Source organism: Podarcis tiliguerta, assembly GCF_965153285.1.
Source record: "Podarcis tiliguerta genome assembly, chromosome: 8".
NCBI classification, from domain to species: domain Eukaryota; kingdom Metazoa; phylum Chordata; class Lepidosauria; order Squamata; family Lacertidae; genus Podarcis; species Podarcis tiliguerta.
The window spans coordinates 42,279,952-42,299,780 of NC_139541.1; the positions used below are offsets into that span (position 1 = coordinate 42,279,952).

The 19,829-nt window shown below is 43.2% G+C and overlaps 1 protein-coding gene across 2 annotated transcripts in view; it reads left to right on the forward strand.

The window, feature by feature from the left end:
* Nucleotides 1–15,080: 15,080 nt before the first annotated feature.
* The window catches only part of PSKH1 (protein serine kinase H1), a 33,355-nt gene continuing 28,606 nt past the window's right edge, over nucleotides 15,081–19,829 (forward strand). The window contains exon 1 of one of the 2 annotated variants that reach the window (XM_083453369.1): nucleotides 15,081–15,199. The gene's annotated coding sequence lies outside the window, so the exon portion shown is untranslated. Of the gene's footprint in view, nucleotides 15,200–15,317; nucleotides 15,676–19,829 lie in introns of those variants that run through there. The other variant, XM_083453370.1, reaches the window with a different exon arrangement.

Genomic DNA, 19,829 nt, shown 5'->3' on the forward strand with positions numbered 1-19,829 from the left:
CTTTTTGGAGGTAGCACTTTCCTAAAGGGGGTGTCCAGGGCTGCCTTGCCTGTGCAGCCCAGTCTCAGTTCACAGATCCCCTCTGTTCCCAGCACACAGGTGTCTGTTGGCCAAGACATGGAACGACAAATGTGTAAGCAATGGAAGTCCTGGGCCTCCCTTTTTGCTGGTGTCAGCTGTTCAAATGTATCTATATATTTATATTAAAAGGCACTTTTACATTTCTCTTGCCTTGTCCTGTGTGGTGGCTTTTGCCGTTCCTGCAGGGTGCTGCTGCCGGGAGCCTTTCTGCCTGTTGTGTCTTGTGATCCAGATCGCGCTTAACCTGGAAGAAGTCAGCGTTTAGGGCTCAGAGAACTGCAACATAAGCGGATCCCATGCCTCCTGGAGTGAGAGCTGTCTTCCTTGGCATTTTTTAAAAAATACATTTTTGTTACAAGGATATCAAACCTCCAAAAGTTTTTATTGTTCAGGCACACCATCCTCTTTATACATGCTAGTAGCAATCTTGCTTCTGAGTGCCAGTCCTTTATAAAGAACGCGGCTTCTTCCCAAGAATCCTGGGAACCGTAGTGTACCCTTCACGGTTTACCTGCAATTCCCAGCGCCCTTTAACAAACTCCAGTGCCCAGGGTTGTTGGAGCCAGGTGTGTGCTTTAACTCTGTGGTGTGTCTGCATCTATAGGACACTGGATATATGCATTCTGGTGTTGGATGGGGAGAGTGGGAGAGGAGGAGAGAGGGTGTGCTAACTGGCACATGTTTCCCCCCATTAAGGGTATTAACGGCTTTGCTTGGATTTCAGCTCTGTGTTCCCAGCGCTGCTTGCCCATAATGTAATTAATCTGCCTTTTTGCTTAAAGCCTCTCCTGAGCCCTCGACACCCACCTCTGTTTCTAGCCCAATTAAGCCCTTCCATAGCGTGGCTGCAGTTCTGATACATCTCCTGGCACCCTCTACACATTTGCCACATGCCCAGGGCATGAAGGTACAATGGCTGCTTCCAACCTTGGGGTAAAACATCCGCCCTGCTATGGCACAGATCTTGCTCGTTATTCAGTTTTCAAATGTCTCTTTCTTTTGGTATTTTTCTTGAATGGGCCAAATCCTAGCTGGATTGGACAGTCAGCTTCTGCTCAGGCCAGATCCTCTAAACTACTTTAATCACTTGAGGCACAGATTCTGTACGGGAAATTGTTGCCCCCCTGGGCCTTTCTCCTGTTGATGATACCTAAAGATGGTTGGGCTATGTTGAGGAGGTGGGAAACAGAAGTTAAACATTATGGTTAGAATGATGGAGGAAACTTCAGTCCACGTGAGACGCTTCCACTACTTGGTTCCTGCATTTCAGATACAGGACTGTGCACTGAAATAAAGTCCAGTAGCCCATGACAGAAGAGGAGAAAGGTATGCATAGCAGTGAAGAGAGGCAAGTTTTTCTCCCTCTCCCCTAACGCTAGAACTTATGGACATCAAATGAAGCTGAAGATTAAGGCAGACAAAAGAAAGTAACAGCACATAGTTAAACTGGAAGTGGCTCCTACAGGAAGCAACGTTGGTCGCCAATGTAATTGCTGTGGGTGACTTTAAAAAAGGATTGGGCATATTAATGTCAATGGCTATTGGCTACTAGCCATGATGACTGTGTTTTACCTCCACTGTCGGAGGCAAGGTGCCTGTGATTGTCACAAGTGAGGAAAGTGCTGTTGCATTTTGTCCTGCTTTAAGGTTTCCCAAAGGCATCAGATTGGTCAGTGCAAGAACAGGATGCAGGACAAGATGGGCCTTTGGCCTGATCCAGCAGGGCTCTTATATTCTGCTAGATAAATGGGTTGCATAATGTCAAGCCTCCAAAGCTTCATCCCTGTGCTTTCCACAATGTTGGTTGAAGGATTTTAAGAGCTGCAGTGGTTGCTGAGTTGTAGCAGGAGTGTGCCAATGCAGTGCTGTGCCCCGACACTTGTCAAGGTGTCCCGTGTGCCAGAAGCGGTTTAGTCATGCTGGCCACATGACCTGGAAAAACTCTGCAGACAAATGCCGGCTCCTTCGGCCTGAAAGTGGAGATGAGCACCATTCCCCATAGTCCAATTCAACTGGACTTAACTGTCCAGGGATCCTTTACCTTTATCTGGTACGCAGGTGTAGGCGGGGAGTGACCTGGGGGTGGTTGTTGGCCTGTATAAAGCAGCCCTAAATCTTTGGCTTTCATTAGCCTGTGCTTCTTGTACCTGAACATGACAGAAATCTGGGCTTGCGAGCTGCTGTCTCTGGGGCAATGAGCTCAGCATTTTCTGAAAGGCACAAACAAGAGTCTGGTGCCTCCAGAGAGCCTCTACCCCCAAAGGCCCCCTGCTTATTTCCATTCCACGCTCTGTGCTGGCACGCTTCAGGGAGAAACGGTCTCTTCCCTGTTAAGGCCTAATATAGCAGCAGGTGTGCATTGGGACAAGCAGGGGAGGAAAGGTGCTCTGCTCACCAGGCTAATATCTCACTGAATGGAAAAATGGGTTAAGGCAGGCAAAGTGTCTTCTTCTAATCTCCTATGTCCCTTCACCAGGTATCCCACTTGAAATTCCACACTCCACTTAAATCCTGCAGCAATTTCTCCAGGTCCTTTGATGCAAACTAGATGCTGGAAGCTGCTTTATACCTGAGCAGACTATTCATCCATCTAGTCTGTATTGTTTAGTCTGAATGACAGTAGCTGTCCAGGATCTCAGATAGCATCTCTCCCCATCTCCTGCTAGGGATGTTTGAGTATTCCAGTGGAAATGGGAAGGCAAATTGCCAGTTCCCCTCACCCCAAATTGCCCTTATCTGTTCCATGTCCAGAACAGGACTCCGGCAAATGGGAATCTAGAAGCATAAAGCACCCTGGTTCAGTGCAGCAATCTAGGTAAAAAATTATCAGACAAACCAGCAACAATTTAAAACCCAGCACAACATCTTTAAGTGGATCTATATATCAGGTCTAACTTATTTAAATCTAAGTAAAAAGGCCTTTAAGGCTCATGGGCAGCTGGTTGGCCACTGAGAGAACAGAGTGTTGAACTAGATGGGACTGAGGCTTGATACAGCAGCATGCTCTTAAAATCAGAGAGAAAGAGGAGCCAAACAGGATGAAGTACCACAAATGTGGGGCTACCACTGAAAAGACCTTATCACTTGTGCCTCATCTGACTTTGGTTGTACGAGCAGGACCTCTGCAACCATCCTTAAGGCCCAGGCATAGGCTGCTATGTTGCTATATGCCCAGACAAACAGGGACATTGTCTTGGTATCACAATCATGCTAGACCACATTAGAGGGGAAAAGCAACTTTTGATTGCGGTGCTTGATTCTTTTTCTTCTTCCACATTCCACTGCCTTGCACCCATCTTTTCCCAAGCAGCATACAAGGCACTGAGATGTAAAGAAACCAAGTGCAGAGACCAGGAGATACATAGCAATAACAAGATGATCTGGTTATTTTAAGGGTCCTGCCTTTGCAACCAGGATCAAATGTATATCCTCAGTTTTTACTTTTACTTTTAAACTGTCTTTTTGGTCAGGGGAGGGAGCACACAAAGTCCTACTGATCCAAAATCCACAACTGGTGTGATGAAATCTGTTGAGAAGGGGAAAAGGCCAAAATGAAAATCAAGCAATCTGACCAACAAATTTTTAAACTGTGCGTAGCAAGGGGGGTGGGACAGGAAGAGGGCTGCCCTTTGTAAATGTGCACATTCAGCAGTTCTCTGCAAGGTCCCTCAGCATTTAAAAGCAGCCAGCAGGGCAGATAATCTGCCTATTCTTCATTTAGAATTCCAACAAGCCTGTGTTTAAGGGTGAATTAGTGCTGGATATCTGCAGGATTCAGCTAAGAGGATAAGCCAGGCTGATAGTATGTGTGAACAACAGAGGATACCCAGCTCAGCCTGAGTAGTTACTAGATGAATCACTTACCCAGGGCACACTCTAGATCACTTAACATGAATTAACCACAAGTTTATTCATAGTCAAGCATGTAGTTTTGCTGTATTATTTTTTTTAAATCTTTAATGCCAGAGCCAGCCCTAACACTAGGCAGAATGGGGTGACTCCTTCAGGTGGCAGATGCTGGGGAGACAGCAGTAGCATCCCTCTGAGCCTCCCAGCCATTACCCTCTGACGGAGGACAGAGCTGTGCATGCCATACAGTCTGTCCTGGCCCTCCTAAATTAGCCTCCTGCCCTCAGGTGCAATGGAAGATATTATCCTGTCCTCAGTATTGAAGAAAGGTTCAGCTTATGCCTTAATAAACGTGTTACTTTTTGATGCAACAGCCTAACACGGCTCTGGAAGTTACAACTGTATACTGGCAGTTATGTTTATGATGCTGGGTGGAACTAAAGACTTGGTTATCAGAAAATTATACCTGTATCCAAAACTGACAGGTATGCATTTTGTGTCAAAAACCTTTTTTTCTCTGATCAGAAAACAGAAAATATTATCTATCTTGATATAGCAGGTGTAGGTTTCTAATGCTACACAGGCCCTAGGAAACACTGGTGACTTTCTCGGGCGCCTGAATTTTGTTCTGATAAATTTCTGGACTATACTGGTAATGCTTTGAGCATGTAAACAGAAAAGTGTTTTACATTTATTATAGTTGTTGTTATTATTAGACTGGGATCCAAAATCCCAGGAGCTGAACTACTGCTACAGACCAATTAGCTGACCCTGTTTTTGCCTATAATAGACAAACCAAATTTTCTTTTGGAGCTGTGACAACCTACACAAACTGTACTCTCTGCTGCTCATTCTTCGACCTGTTTGGCTGCACTCTCTGCATCCCCATCAGTCACTATTCATAGGTGAACCAAGAGCCCTCTCACATTAGCTCTTCTTGTTTTATTTCATTTGGGTTTGATTTTATATTGACATAGTGAGAATGCACTGCGTAGGAGGTAAGAGGGACTGTGCTGGAAAGAGGCTGCGGCTGGGTGTGGACAATGGATCCTGCCCCTAGATGGTGCTTGATTGAACAATACAAAGAAATACAAGCCTGGTGCACTGAATACCAACTACACTTCTGAAGGAAGAAGTTGGGAATCCATAAAGGCAGCAAGATGGAACAAATACAAGGTTCCCGCCAACATTCAGATAACAAGCAAGCAAGCAAGCAATGAAGCAGCTAACCAAATTATCAGTGTTAGAAACTTGTTGTGAAAGGGAAGTTCAGGCACATGGAAGTTCAGGCACATGGAAGCGTGACTCTGATAACAGTCCAGCCCTATGTGTGTACTAATACTCTAAATTACGTACTTCTGTGTTCAGTGGGGCTTGCTCCCAGCTAAGTGTGCATAGGATCACAGCCTTAATTGTAGATTTGGGAAGCACCTCAACTGTCATCTAGTCTGTAGTGACTGGTGCCCATTGACACTGGAGAGGCAGAAGGCAGGGCCCATCAGTCGGTGGCACCAGAGACAGTGACAGACAGAGCCAAGTACTTCCACCATCCTCTTCTCTGCTGAGGAATCTGACATCCAGTGTCACTCCTAGACAAGATGTAAGTAAGAAAGCAGGCAAGTGGGAGCAAACTGAGGTTGGTGAGGCAATGCCCCATTTATCCCAATTGACCATCCATCACTGCATCTAGTCCAATCTGTTGCCGGTGTAGGAGATCCACTGCACTATCCCTAGTGTAGCAATTAATCAATTTTAGACTTTGAACTACTGTATATGATCTTACATGGGTTGATGGGAGGCTGCTGTTTAGATGGTAATGTGTATTTTATCACTTCAAAATGTAGCAAGTCGCTCCTGCTATGTTTGTGGTGGGGGGTCCTCCTGCTCATTCTGCTGAATGAGGCCCTGGGATTCTTGCCCCAAAGTCCAGCCATGATGACAACACTGTACAACATCCCTGATAGGGTAGAAGGGCATTTTCTAAAAGTCTCATGAGATATCAATAAAGTTCTTCCTCATGTTCAGTCAAAATATCCTTTCTTGTCATTTGAACCACTTGGTTCAGCTCTCTGGAGCTTCTGAAAACAACTCATTATTACCTCACTAACATGCAGAAGAACTGAAGAAGAGCCAGCTGGATCAGGCCAACGGTCCATTTAGTCCAACATCCTGTGGTCACAGGTACCTCGGAGAAGCCCACAAGCAGAACCCAAGCACAAGAGCACTCTCCCTCCTAAGTTTTCCCACAAATGGTGATCAGAAGCATAGAACCTTGGAAACAGAGTGTGACCATCATGGCCAGCAGCCATTGATAACATTTGCCTCCAAATCCTCTTTTAAAGGCATCCAAGCTGGTGCCCATCACTGCCTCCTGTTGGAGTGAGTTCCACAGTGTCATTTTTCTTTCAACTGCCCTGAGTATTTCAGCATTCAGCTTCATTGCATGTCCGCAATTTCAAGGGTTGCGAGAGAGGAAGGAGAACTTTCTGCTGCCCACTTTCTCCACGCCACACAGCATTTTATACACCTCTATTGTTTTGCCTCTTCCTCGCTTTTTCTCTAAATGGGTTCAGACGCTGCAACCTTTCCTCACAGGGAAGTTACTCCACCCCCTTGATCATTCTTACTTGCCCTTTTCTAGCTCGGCAATATCTTTTCTGAGGTGAGGAGACCAGAACAACACAGAATATTCCAAGTGCAGTTGCATCATAGTTTTGTATAACAGCATTAGGATATTGGCAGTTTTGTTTTCAATTCCTTTCCTTATGATCTCCAGCAAGAAAGTTGCCTCTTTTTTACAGTGGTTTCTCGGGCTAAGAACTTAATTCGTTCCGGAGGTCCGTTCTTAACCTGAAACTGTTCTTAACCTGAAGCACCACTTTAGCTAATGGGGCCTCCTGCTGCTGCCACACCGCCGGAGCATGATTTCTGTTCTCATCCTGAAGCAAAGTTCTTAACCCGAGGTAATATTTCTGGGTCAGCGGAGTCTGTAACCTGAAGCGTCTGTAACCTGAAGCATATGTAACCCGAGGTACCACTGTATATAGCTGGGTTAACGTCTTCATTGCGCTATCCACTACAAGCTCATTTCTGGTCAGCCACCATCAATTCAGACTCCATTTTTTTTTGTCTGGATGAGCCTTCAGACACAGGATCCTCCTCTCTTCCGTGAGCCATGGTACAGTCCAGGCACAGGCTGACCAGCGAGAGAGAGCTAAGCTTAAGAGGCTAGGCTGCAAACCAGGAGAGTCCTTGAGTTCTGCCAGAATTAAGATTCTGGGTCAATATGAAAAGTTGTAAACTCTGGGTTTCATTTAACACTTTATGTACAATTTTAAAATTGCATTATATTATTGTCTTGTGAACCACCCTGTAACTGGATGAAGGGCAATCCATAAATTAAATTAATCAAATAAATAAATAAATGCCGTTTATCATGGTGGGCAGATGATCATTTTAAGGCTGACCCTCATTTTTATAATGTTCCTATCTGCTGAGTCTATTTCTATTTATATGCTCTTGTTTTATTGTGTTCATGGGATTGCTTCATTTTTAATTGCTATAAGCAATTTAGATGCATTGGGAAGGGTATATGATTTTTAAACAATAAATAAATAAATAAAGTCAAAGACCTGGAAGGAGCAAGTTTCTGGCTTGGAGCTGTCCAAGGTCCTGTGATTTGAGCCCTACCTGGGCTGAGTATTCCAGAGGTGGACAGAAGGTACATAGCTTTTGCTTGTAGGTCTCTGGGTGATTTGCAACTAGACTATAGCAAGGGTTTCTGAGTTTCAGTTGCTGCTAACAAAATTGTTCTCAACAAAATGACTTTTCCCACTTAAATTAGGTGGTTGAAATTAAAAGGTGTGTGAGTAACCAGGAATAGACTGCTGTGTAAAAGGACTGTGGTTTGTAGCCAACTTTTAGTTAGAGTAGACACATTAACATTCATAAATGTAAGTTAGTTACATAATAAATGTAAGTTAGTGGGCACAATGACTACAATCTTGTGAGCTCAATTCAGTTATGATACTGGAAAAAAACTTCTAGGCTCAGAATACTCTGGCTGACAGACCCCTGGTCTTCTCCCGCGGAAGCATGTGCTCTGCCGCTGAGCTATGGCCTTTCTGCTTTCAGACACAAATTCAAACTGCAAGTTCTCCATCCTTAACTAAAAGCATGAAAACCATCCATTTGCCCTTGATCTTAAAGTAGACCTGCCAAATCTGAAGTCTGCCCACCTCTGGACTATTGCCAGTCTTAGCCACCTCTCATGCCCTGTCTCACCTGTAGCCAGGACAGAATAGTTCACATGGACTAGCAGAATTAGCACAGGAAGAAACTTCAGGGCAAGGGTGTTGTGGGGCTCAAGCAGGGTTTTGTGCTCAAGCCTGTTTGCTTTGGCCTGTGCCACTCACACTAATCCCCATATTGCCCAGTCAACTATGTGGACTAGCACAGGTTTGAACAGCCCCCTTGTGGCTTGTGGGAAATACTATTCTCCCACTCTCTCCTTTTCTTCTGACACTTAGACTGTGTGCATGGTATACTTTTAAAGCACACTTTGAACACATTATTTCCCTCAAAGAATTCTGGGCACTGTGGCGTTTTAAGGATTGCTGGGAACTGTAATTCTGTGAGGGGTAAGCTTCAGCGCCCATAATTCTTTGAGGGACACAATGCATTTCAAATGTGCTTTAAAGGTATAGTGAGGACACCCTCCATCTGAAATTACCCTTCTAGAGACACCATCAGGGGGTGGAAGAGAATGTGGTGGAGGCAACTGGGCTAAGAGGGCAGCAAAAGCAATATAGACAGAGGCTCAAGCTTAGGAAATTCCCAGCCTGGATTTAGCTTCCATTTTCAGCCATCATTTTTTACCTGTTTGCGCACACAAATGAATCCACCCAATAGAGACTCTTGATTGCATTCTCTTGTCTCCCAGTTGCAGGTGAGACTCAGCCTGCAATTTATACAGCTATTTGAAAGCTAGTTTGAATTGGTGGGTGATTGATTCCTCCGTCATGGGAAATGGGCACAACGCACCCCTCTTGTCCATTACAAAACTCTCCAGCGACCTACTTTACCCTCCCTGCCTTTGTTCTTAATTCCTAGAAATGGCTGCGCTCCAGATTTTGCCCATCAAGGCAAATTAATTGGAGTCAATCCTAATTTGCTCTCTGCTGTTCTTTGGCCAGAAGATTAAATGCTTTGCAGACATTATCCTCCTCCTCTTCCTCTCTCTCTCTCTCTTTGCTAAGGGACAAACCTCCCTGAATTGGGAGGGACAGGCGGGTGGGGGAAAAGGATAAAAGAAGGGAGAGTTAAAAGGAGATGATGTTTAAATTCACTCTTTGTAATTGTGAAGCGGGGGTGGGGGAAAGATGCTGCGCTGCAGCCATTGTTGAGAAGCCGGGCACCAGATGGTGAGACTATTCTGGGCAGCTGTGTGACAGCAGCAGGCACACGTGGAGCAGAGCTGTGGGGGCCAAGACCATTCCTATGACAGTGCCCTCTTAAGATCATGCTGGAATATTGATGATCCTTACAGGGCCTGCACTGAGAGGATAGCTTGACCGAAAGTCAGAGTTGGCTTAGAGCGGTGTGGTTCTTTATGTGAAACATTAAATCCTCTCTCACTTTAGCATCCATACCATACATTTAAAGCACTATTATACCACTTTAAACAGTCATGACTTCCCCCAAAGAATCATGGGAACTGTAGTTTGTTAAGGGTGCTGAGAGCTGTTAGGAGACTTCCATTCTCACAGGGCTAAATTTCCTAGTGTGGTTTAACAACCAACTCAATGAACTCTGTGAAACTGTATTACATACATCACAGTTTTTTTTCATTGTAAACAACAACACAGAGGTCTTGCACAAAGAGTCCAAGATGTGAGCAGGTGTTGTTACAAGGTGAAGTCACTGCTTGGCCAACACCATCTTAAGCAATATTTGAATCTTTACAAATCCCTTGAGCCAAGGAGAGCCCTACTCTGTTTTGTCCTGCTAATGGTTACCAGGTAATTCATTCTCCAAGGGCTAGGACTTCCTGCAATTAGTTTCCTGCAATGTCCCTGGATGTGTTACCTCAATGAGAAAAAAAGAACCTTCTTTCTCAGGACACTGGGGAGAAAAAGGAATGGGATCTTATGGTTACACTGCCATAGGTCTCATCATCATCATAGTTTCTGGCATTTCAGTTTGGTAAATAACAAGCTTTTTTCAAAACCAGATGTACAGTACTTCATATGATTTAAGCAAGTCGTAATCCAGGAAAACCTCCAGGAAGCGTAGTTTTCCATGTGATTCATATATCTCTTTATAGCAGGGGTAGTTCCTACTTTTGAATACTAGTCCCTGGTAAAATAGGATTCCTATTTTGTTTTTAGGAGAGAAACTGTGTGAATGTACCCATATTTTTCGCTCTATAAGATGCACCAGACCACAAGACGCACCTAGTTTTTGGAGGAGGAAAACAAGAAAAAATATATTCTGAATCTCAGAAGCCAGAACAGCAAGAGGGATCATTGTGCAATGAAAGGAGCAATCCCTCTTGCTATTCTGGCTTCTGGGATAGCTGCGCAGCCTGCATTCGCTCCATAAGACGCACACACATTTCCCCTTACTTTTTAGGAGGGAAAAAGTGAGTCTTATAGAGCAAAAAATATGGTACATTTGTGTATGTCCATGTGCATGTGAATCCTGGGAACTATAGTTTGTTAAGGCTGCTGGCAATAGTTCTATGAGAGGCAAACTCAGTTCCCAGTATTCTGGGTGCTTTAAATGTATCATGTGCATGGAGGTTTTAAATAAAACATACCGGCAAGCAGTAGGTTGCAGATTGGTGAGGGGCCACAGCTGATCTAGAGTCATCTTTCCTCACAAACACAGAAGTACTGGCTGCAGGTCTGATCCTAACTCAATGTAGGCACACCACACAAGCTTTTGATTTCAACGTGCTTCGGTGCACCTAACTCTGCAAGGGATCAAGTTGCTATTTCCTCAAGCTGTTACCAAAATAAGTTCAGTTCTAGAAGACCCCTGCCCCCATTCAGTGTGAAGCTGGATTTAAATAGAATTAACTGAACATGAATCCATTCCTTTTGGCCTCCATCCAGATTTGCAGATACTGATAGTGGCCTTTTTTGCACTCTGAGAAGGGCACCTTTTTTGCCACATGTTCTCCTTGCCCCAGGCATCTGGCAAAATCAGATGCCTCATGTAGCCTGCCCTTGTTACTGGCAGAAAACTAAGTTCTGGTGAGGGAAAGCAGCTCCACTTGTATTATGTCAGTAATTATAACACAGAATACTAGCAGCTTCATATGTGGTGTTACTCAGGAATTCTAAAAAAACATGCTCACTGGGCAACAGTCATTCGTTCCCCTTACCTTGGGATTCCCTGGAATAATAGTATGTGACTAAGTAGTAGACTCTGAGCACTTTCAGAGCTATATTGCTATTTTGGGGTGGGATTCATTCACAAATTGGGGTGGGATTCATTCACAAATTGGGGTGGGATTCATTCACAAATTGGTAAATTCAGGTCACATAACTAAAACTGATTTGGAGCTCTTGCATAATGAATTCACTCCCATAATTTGACTTTGTGACAAGGAAAGTGATGGGGAAATGCCCTGGGAAATTTGGGTAACATTTGCTTGACACAGCATCTTTTAACCTCCCTGCAAACTTTGTGCGAATAAACCAGGATGAATGCTCAATAAGCATAAGTTTGTCTTGAAGTGACCTGAGTCCCCATCCCAACAATAGATCTGAACAGGGGGAGGGAACTGATTTTCCAAATGAGAGTTTTCAAAAACTGAAAAATACCCAAACACTATTTGTTTGACATAAAGTTTTTATAACTAACGATTTTATGAATGCAGACAACAAAATATCTCTGCAGCACACAGAAACATTATCACACAATATTTAGGTGACCTAGTATCAATGGGATAATGAACTGGATTGTATTCATTTTCAAAAGAATGGTGTTTGCAGACAGCATTATTTTTCTACTGATGTCACACAATAGACATTTTTTTCCACAAGAAAACAAGTGGTTTTGTTAAGAGAAGTATCCAAAGAATCGGGGAGTACAGATGAGAGCAGCTTGCTTTTGAGTCAAGTAGAGGCTTAATCCAGGACTGGGGCCAACTCTTGCATCCACAGCACACAACATGATGTCAGTGTCTGTTTACAATTTCCAAAGGACAAACAGGATGGTATTTCTGCAAAAGAATTAATGAATACTAATTGGGTCTTAGAAATGACAATTCATAGAAACCAGAGTGAACATTCCTGTCTCTGAGGTGGTCTTTTTCTGAATTTAAAGACTTTATACTAAACACACACAAAAACCCTGAATGTTTTCAAGGCTAGTAGAGCTGCTGACCTGGAGTTTGTTGATTGATTTGACACAATTTCTTTTGACCTGTATTGTGGTTTTTAGGTTGGTTCAGTTGGCACAAACAGTGAGCAGCTCTCACATATGACAACAGACAAATTGAGCACAAACTTCCTAGGTAGTCCGGACCCATCTCCATCTTTGGGCTTATTGAATGCATGTGACTCAGTCTCATTTACTGCAATTAATTTGATAAATGTAGTGCAGCCGGCTCCAGTTTTGCGGGTCAGTCAGGTGCTCTCAGCAGGCCTCAACCTTAGCACTCCTATTCTGCAATGCACATCTGCCAAACTTGTTTGCTTTTCTCTTCTGGAACCAATCCATGCAACCATTCAGATAAAGAGAGAGAATAAAGCAGGCAGAGGATGTTGCTGTATCACCTCACTCTTCTGATTGTTTGCATGCTAGAATTGGCAAGTGAACACAGGCATTGACAGCAGTGAGGATGAGGAGCAAGACCAGCAGTCTCCAGGGAATGGCAGTGGGCCTTTTGCAGGGGTATTGGCCACAAGAGGTGCCCAACAATTTTTGTAAATAGCCCTGTGATCTTCAGATGAAGGACAGTATAATAATTTAATTAATAAAATAATATGTAAATAATACTGCTGCCGCCAGCCCTGACTGGCACTTTCAAGCATCTGTTGAAGTAGGCGCTTGCCTCCAAGGCCCAGCTGCTGCACATGGTTTCTCTCTCTTTGCCTTTGAACAATGAAGAATCCTGCATTCCTTGAAAGGAGAGAGGACATGCTACCCTTGTAGGATATCATGTGTCAGAAGGGAAATAAACAGATATTATTATTGCAAAAGGCAAATGCAGTTGGAGCAAACTTTATTGCTTGTGCATCCAAGCTTTCAGTTAACCTCATCTCTGATTTAAATATTGTCCCATGCCGTTCCACTTTCAGCTTTGTTAAATTGGAAGAGAATGTGTTAATCCAGACATAAAGCCACAATCCTCTTATACTAAAGTAGCCCCATTAAAATAAACTGTACCAATTTTGAGCAATAAGAGGATAGTAACTCTGGGAACAAACTTCAGTGAGTTAATAGTTCTAGAACTGGCCACTCAAGAAGCAGTCTAGTATGTTTCTTTCTTATCCAATCTCATGTATTTATTAGTTGTCACAGAAGTCTCCATGGTGAACCCTGACTTCTTTGCCATGCTAGGATCTGGATTACGGCGATGGATTCTATTTATTATTTATTGTTCTTTCTAATAGCAAACTCAGGTGGTAAGTGCCGACAGAGATTGAGCTAAAACAAGGGCATTAGAAAATAAGATGGAGTGGTATGAGCATCCTCAGGGGAATCCGAAGTACAAAACATTAAAGGGGAACCCACAAAAACCAGCTGAGTGAGGATCGTACCAAAGAATGTTGAGTGTTAATGGAAGGAGGAAACCAGAAAACAGGGGGTTATGGGAAATTGATTACTCTGCTTGAACTCTTTATGCTCTCATACAGGAGGGCATAGCTTGCTGACAGAAACTCTAGAAAAGAAGAGCAATACTGCCAAAAGGTGAGATTACACTGTAACACCAAAATCCATATTAGGGAAATAATTTTATCATCAAATAGAATCATAGAATTGTAGTGTTGGAAGGGACTAAGAGGGTCATCTAGTACAACTGGCTGTTTTCAACTCTTTGTCAGGCTAGATGGTAAATAACAAATTTAGATGCGTGTGCAACTAAATTTACAAGCTAAAGCAAAAATGCAGCAGTAGGCAACACATGAAAAAAGCCCTAAAGAGCCCGCTTAAATAAAACCAACTGCTGCATCCCATGTTGAGTTGTCAGGGAGCTTTCTGTCATTTTTCTGCACAATCCTATACACATCTATTCAGATATACAGCTTCAGTCAATAGGAACTACACTCAGGTAAACCTGTATAGGATCGCAGCCTTTAAGCTGTACTTATTTTGATGAGTGTGGATATGCTTTATTTAGTATTTTTTAGACAGAGGCGGTTAGTTTTGGGTGGCATGGAAGGGCAGTAATTAGTTATTGGATTTATTATTACTGTATTTTTAGTGCCAGGGAAGGGCAGAAGAAGTGCTTTGAATTTCTGCTATAGGTGCCTTGATTTGGTGGGGGTGGGGAGCAAATTGTCTCGATTCGGCTGTGTTTTTGTTCTCTTACTGCTATTCATTATTCCTTATTGCTCGGACCTCCAGATGTGGCAAGGGACGTCTCAGCTGCTGGTCTTTTTTGCTGGTTGGTAATTCTAACACACCCAGCTTGGAAAAAATGCAAGTATTTCCAAAAAGTCACGGAATATGGAGGGGTTTTGTGTCGTTCTTATAATTTACGTGCCTTGCGTTTGCTGTAAGCCTCGAATATAAACCTCAAAAAACTTAAACGGTGATGTTTTGGTGTTTTTTTAACTGTCACGGTTTGGTGAGACGAGATTTTAAAAACGCATTAAGCAAACAAACGCATATTAAAAGAGGCGCATGTGGTGTACAATGTATTCGTATGAAGGCAAGCAAAAACAGAGAAGAAAACAACCGTGAGGGGAGAGAGACCAAGGGGCGCGCCAGTCGCCGCCTCCTGTTCTCAGAGGCAGCCCGCACGGGCCTGTAAAGGGCTCCAGCTCCGCTCTTGGCACCCGCTTCCTTCCTTCCTGGCCTCGCCTCGGTTTCTATGACAACCACGGCCACCTCTTTCCCCCGCTCCCGCCCCTCTGCGTTAAGCGCGGCCCACGACTCGCCTCCGCCAATCACAGCCGGGGAAAGCGGCCGCGCGCCATGTGTGTTGTTATCCCGAGCGCTCACTGATGACGCAATGACGCGAGCGCCAGGCCATAACCCCCCATTTGGGCTTGGGCTGGACCCGGCGCCCACCCCGCCGCGGGCTGAGGTGAGTCGGTGTGGGGCGACTTGGCCGCAGAAGGCACTGAGCTCGACATGGTCTTCTTGCTATTCGGCGTGGTCTTGGCGGGGCCTTGACTCGGGGGGGGGGGATGTCTTGGGCGCACCAGACCATAGAGGGGCCTGCATTTCTCCCTTGCTCGTGCTGTATCCGAGGCCTGCTTTGCAGGTCTGTCCCCCCCGCCCCGGCCTGGCGTGGAGCTTGAGGGCTTTCGCAGTGAGTCTCTGTAGTCCTTCGGTTTGCCCAAAGTAGCACTTCAGGCTGCTCCTCTTTGGCATTCGTAGCTCTTTCCCCCGTCAGCCTCAAAGCTCTAGTAGGGCAGCGCCTGTCCTTAGAATTCGAGTAAGCAAAGAAGGAAGATGCTTTGGTGCTGACTGTGCTTAGTCCCGTTAAGTTGGTGTCACCATAAGGTCAAGGAAAGGGAATTGTTTATCTCTTAAATAAAGGAAGCTGCGTTGTGCTAGGTAAGACCATTTGTCCGTTTAGTCCAGCATTGTCTACTCCAGCATTTCCCAACCTAGTGTCCTCATAACTGTTTTGAGCTCCCAGTTCATCACCCACAACCAGCTTAGCCAATGGTCAGAGATGATGGGAGTTGCCCTACAGCATGCGTAAGCACACATGTTCTCCATCGCTTGTAGCAGTTGTTCTTCAGGATGTGAGGCATAGGTCTTTCAAATCACCTGCTCCCTGATCCTTTTCCCTGAAGATTTCAAGTACTCCGTCTTGGATCACCTTCCTGCAAAGCATGTGCTGGAGTTTTGGTTCCTCTCTGGTCTGCCATTAAGTAATTTGGGAGTATTATTCACTTCTATAGCTTGATGCTGGTAGAATTTAGCTCTGGTTGACTGTTACCAGAAAACTCTTGAGTGCAGTGAGAGAGAATGAATGGGAGTAAATATGGCTTGCTACTGTTTCTTAACATATCTGGCCCTCCCAGGAAATCAAGTGAGCTTCCATACATGCATCGTATACAGAATTGCTGCCCTGTTTATGCTTGTAGAAAAAAAGGTGGAGGAGGATTAAGTATAGGCTTCAGTGTTGTGTGGGTGCACATCGGTTTTCTTCAACATGCAAGAGGAAGAATAGGTTGTCAATGTATAAAACAGAAAAACAAGGGTGAAAAACAGCTTGTTACTTGTGACTGAAGTTTTCTTCCTACATGATCACTCCTTGTCTAATCTTGTCGTGAAAGCTTTAAAAATATGTGCCGTGGAATAAAACTTGTTAAGACTGTTTACAGAGAACAAGGGTTTTAATGGGCACTTCATTTTCTTGTGTTCTCATAGCAGTTTGAAACATGCTAAAATTTCATGGTACACATGGTCAACACCTGACTCCTGTGGTATTCTTGTAAACTGCCCTTTCAAAAATAGTCTCTCTCAGAGGAGCAGGGCAGTGGCCATCTCTTAGACTGTCCTGTGGCAAGCAAGATTTGGGAGGCACATGTGCTGAATAAATATGAAGGGTGTTATCTGCATGGTTACGGTATAGTAAAGTTGCACTGGTAAAGTAATTGTACACCTGATCTTTAAACCTTAAAATTATGCATTATTGGCTTTTGTAATAAGTGCTGACGCACAAGAATTACCTGCACTTAAAGAAGTAAGAGAGGCCTGGACAAAGCCTGGTTTCCATGGAATTTGAGTGAAATTGATCCAGGGTCTGTGAGTGACGTTATACAGTTTTAAAACCACAGGACCTCTTTACAGAAAGAACCACTGCTTCAATCAGCTTACTAGGGAGACAACCTTTTTGCTTATATACCCACTAGTTTTCTCCTTGAAGTCAGTAGAATATCAGAAGCCTACTCCACAATAGCTTAAAGCTGGGCTTTCAGCATGGATGCTCCTCTTCTGTGGAACAGCATTCCTGTTGAGATATGAAAAGTGCCTATTATTTCATTTTTCCGTGATCAACTGCAGACCATTTTGTTTTGACAGGCATTTCCAACTGGGTGAAAAGGTATCTGCCTTAGTTTTAGTAACACTACAGAATAAACACCTATAGTTTTCATCGTTTGTACTATTTTAAAAGCTATTTTAAGTAGGGTGTTGTTGTTTTTGTAAATTACCTTGGGATACATATGGAAGGTGATTAATAAATTAACAAAATAAGTGTAGTATTGCTAGTTCCCCCCACCCCAAGATGGTGACTGCCCCTTTCAAAGCTCTGATTTACTAAGCGGATGCAGTTGTTACTCTACCAGTCTGTTACCTACCTTCATTCCTGCCTGCAGTAGCAAGGTTGACTTTAGATATGAGAGATGGTGGCTAATGGTGCAGCTACTGCAATATCTCACAATGCCTTGATAGTTTTAATAGGAGAGGCATCAACTCCAGATGAAGACCAGGCTATTCTGTTTGCATTCCAATCACTTCCTTATAACGGTCTTCTAGGCGAATATTGAGAAATATTTTACTTCCTTGGTAGGTTCTGGGACAATATCTGATTGCACTGACGAGCATTGTTTCCCCCCGCTTCCACCCTTGAGATTTGTGTAGGATTGGAAGGAAGTACATCTGAACTCTTCTGAAAGTACAGTTCTCAAAACATTTTCTTGCTGAAATTCTATTGCAGTCTGTGAAGGGTTTGCACAATAATTTTTTTTTTATAATATCGTAGATTTTTTAAAAATACATTTCAAGGAGGAATAAAAATTAAATATGATGACAGGTACCTTTAAGATGAAAACAGGAAAACTTGAGGTGCTAACTTTTCTCACAGCATTCATAAGGAAGAACAGTGTGTGTGTGTGTGTGTGTGTGTGTGTGTGTGTTTGTATGTGTATGTACACCAGCCTTTCCCAAGCTGGTGGCCACGTGATAATTTGGATTGCAACTCCTGTCCTCCCAGAACATTGTCCACATTGACTGGAGTTGTTGGAGCTGGAGTCCAAAATGTCTGGAGGGCATTAAATTAGGGAAGGTTAGTTGCTTTGACTTTGCAGTGTGAAGAAAACATGCTCATCATTTTTTAAAGATTATTTTGAAAGGCATGCTTCTAACACACTGAGTAATGCCACACTTCGGATAATTTTCCTGATACTTTTGAATGCCAATTGTGCATGATTGATGTTTGTTACAGGTGCTTTAAATTGACAAAGACATGTGGTAAGCCATCAGCAGAGGGTGGAATGTCCTCTACTCTGCAGTTGGCTTCCCCTTCTACTTCTTGAGCCTTAAGATCATTCCCGTCCTGTGAATGGAGGTTTAGGTTTAGCTTTAAAGAGATTTTTAGGATTAAATGTTAACCTTTGAACACTGACTTCCTTAAGCTTTTTGTTTTTTCAAAAGTGGAATGCTGCATTTGTTTCTGACATGCCTTTAAAATTCTGTTGTTTAGCTGCTCCTAGTAGATGGGATTCTCTTACGGTTGCTCAGGTCTCATGTACGTTTGAGGAAAGGTTAAATATACAATGGCAAAAGATGTTTGAGAAGATCCAGCAGCTTTCTAGTACTTTCCATTGAGTAGCTTGAGTTTAGACATCTTTTCCTCTCTCGTGGACCAGAATGGGAAAACTCAGACTGAGAAAGTGACATAATTTAGACAACTTACCAAACTCCTGTCCAGCATTTTTTTTTAAAAAAAAAATAATAATCTTTAAACACTGTAAAACCAAGCAACCTTCTGTGTTGTGTTGGGATATAGGGGTGCTTTTCTCTTTTGATAAAATGAATGGAAGGTCCTCATTTTCCAAAAAGCGAGCCAATTCAAAGATCTGTCTGAAAAAATGATGAGACTGGTAAAATGTAATTTTGGCACCTAAGAATTTAGTATTCTATGTGAAACATTTGATGCTTAATTACTAGAAGTCTGAAATATTTTAAAACCCTGATAAGGAAGGTTATTTGGCAATTTAATATTAGCCCAGCAGCAGAAAATGCTAAAGCTTGTAATGGAATTTTGTACCTGTGTAATCTGTATGATAATGTTGACAGTATTGTTTGAGAGTCAACAGTTTCAGCATTCAGCATCTGCAACCCTAGCTCCAGCTGCTAGAAGGAACAATAGAGAAAAGAAGGTGCCAAACCAAACTGTAGGTCAATATGCTGATCAGCCAAACAAATAGACAAATAGTGAGTTTACTTGGAAATCTCTTGACTTCTGTGAAATTTACTTTTAGTAACTATGCTAAGCTAGAAGCCTTAATGCCTTCTAGTTATACAGCTGCTAGACTCCATTGCATTCCCATATTCTTTTTGCAGAAAACATTCGCTGTTCCAGCATCAATTTCCTGTCTTCAGCTTCATAGGTCACCTATAATTTGGGTGCAGATGCTCATGAAATGTGAGCACTTCATACCTGTGAAGTGATTCTGGTGACTTTCTCCCTTTCTCACAATATCTCTGCACATTTTTGGATGCAATTAATTAACTTACAGGTTTTCCTCTACTGGAGATTGTATTAAGGAAGCTCTAGCCAACTGGTTTTGGGAGGACTTGGGTTGATATATTGAAACAGTTTGAACTGTATATGTACTAAAAGTTATCTTGAGATGTTCAGAATTGTTGGATCATTTTATTTTTAACTTGATGGAGTTAGCACAGAACTAAGAATGTCCGAGTCTTGGCTTATCAGTGGAAGTACTGATGTTGTGGCATTTCTTCCTTTGGTT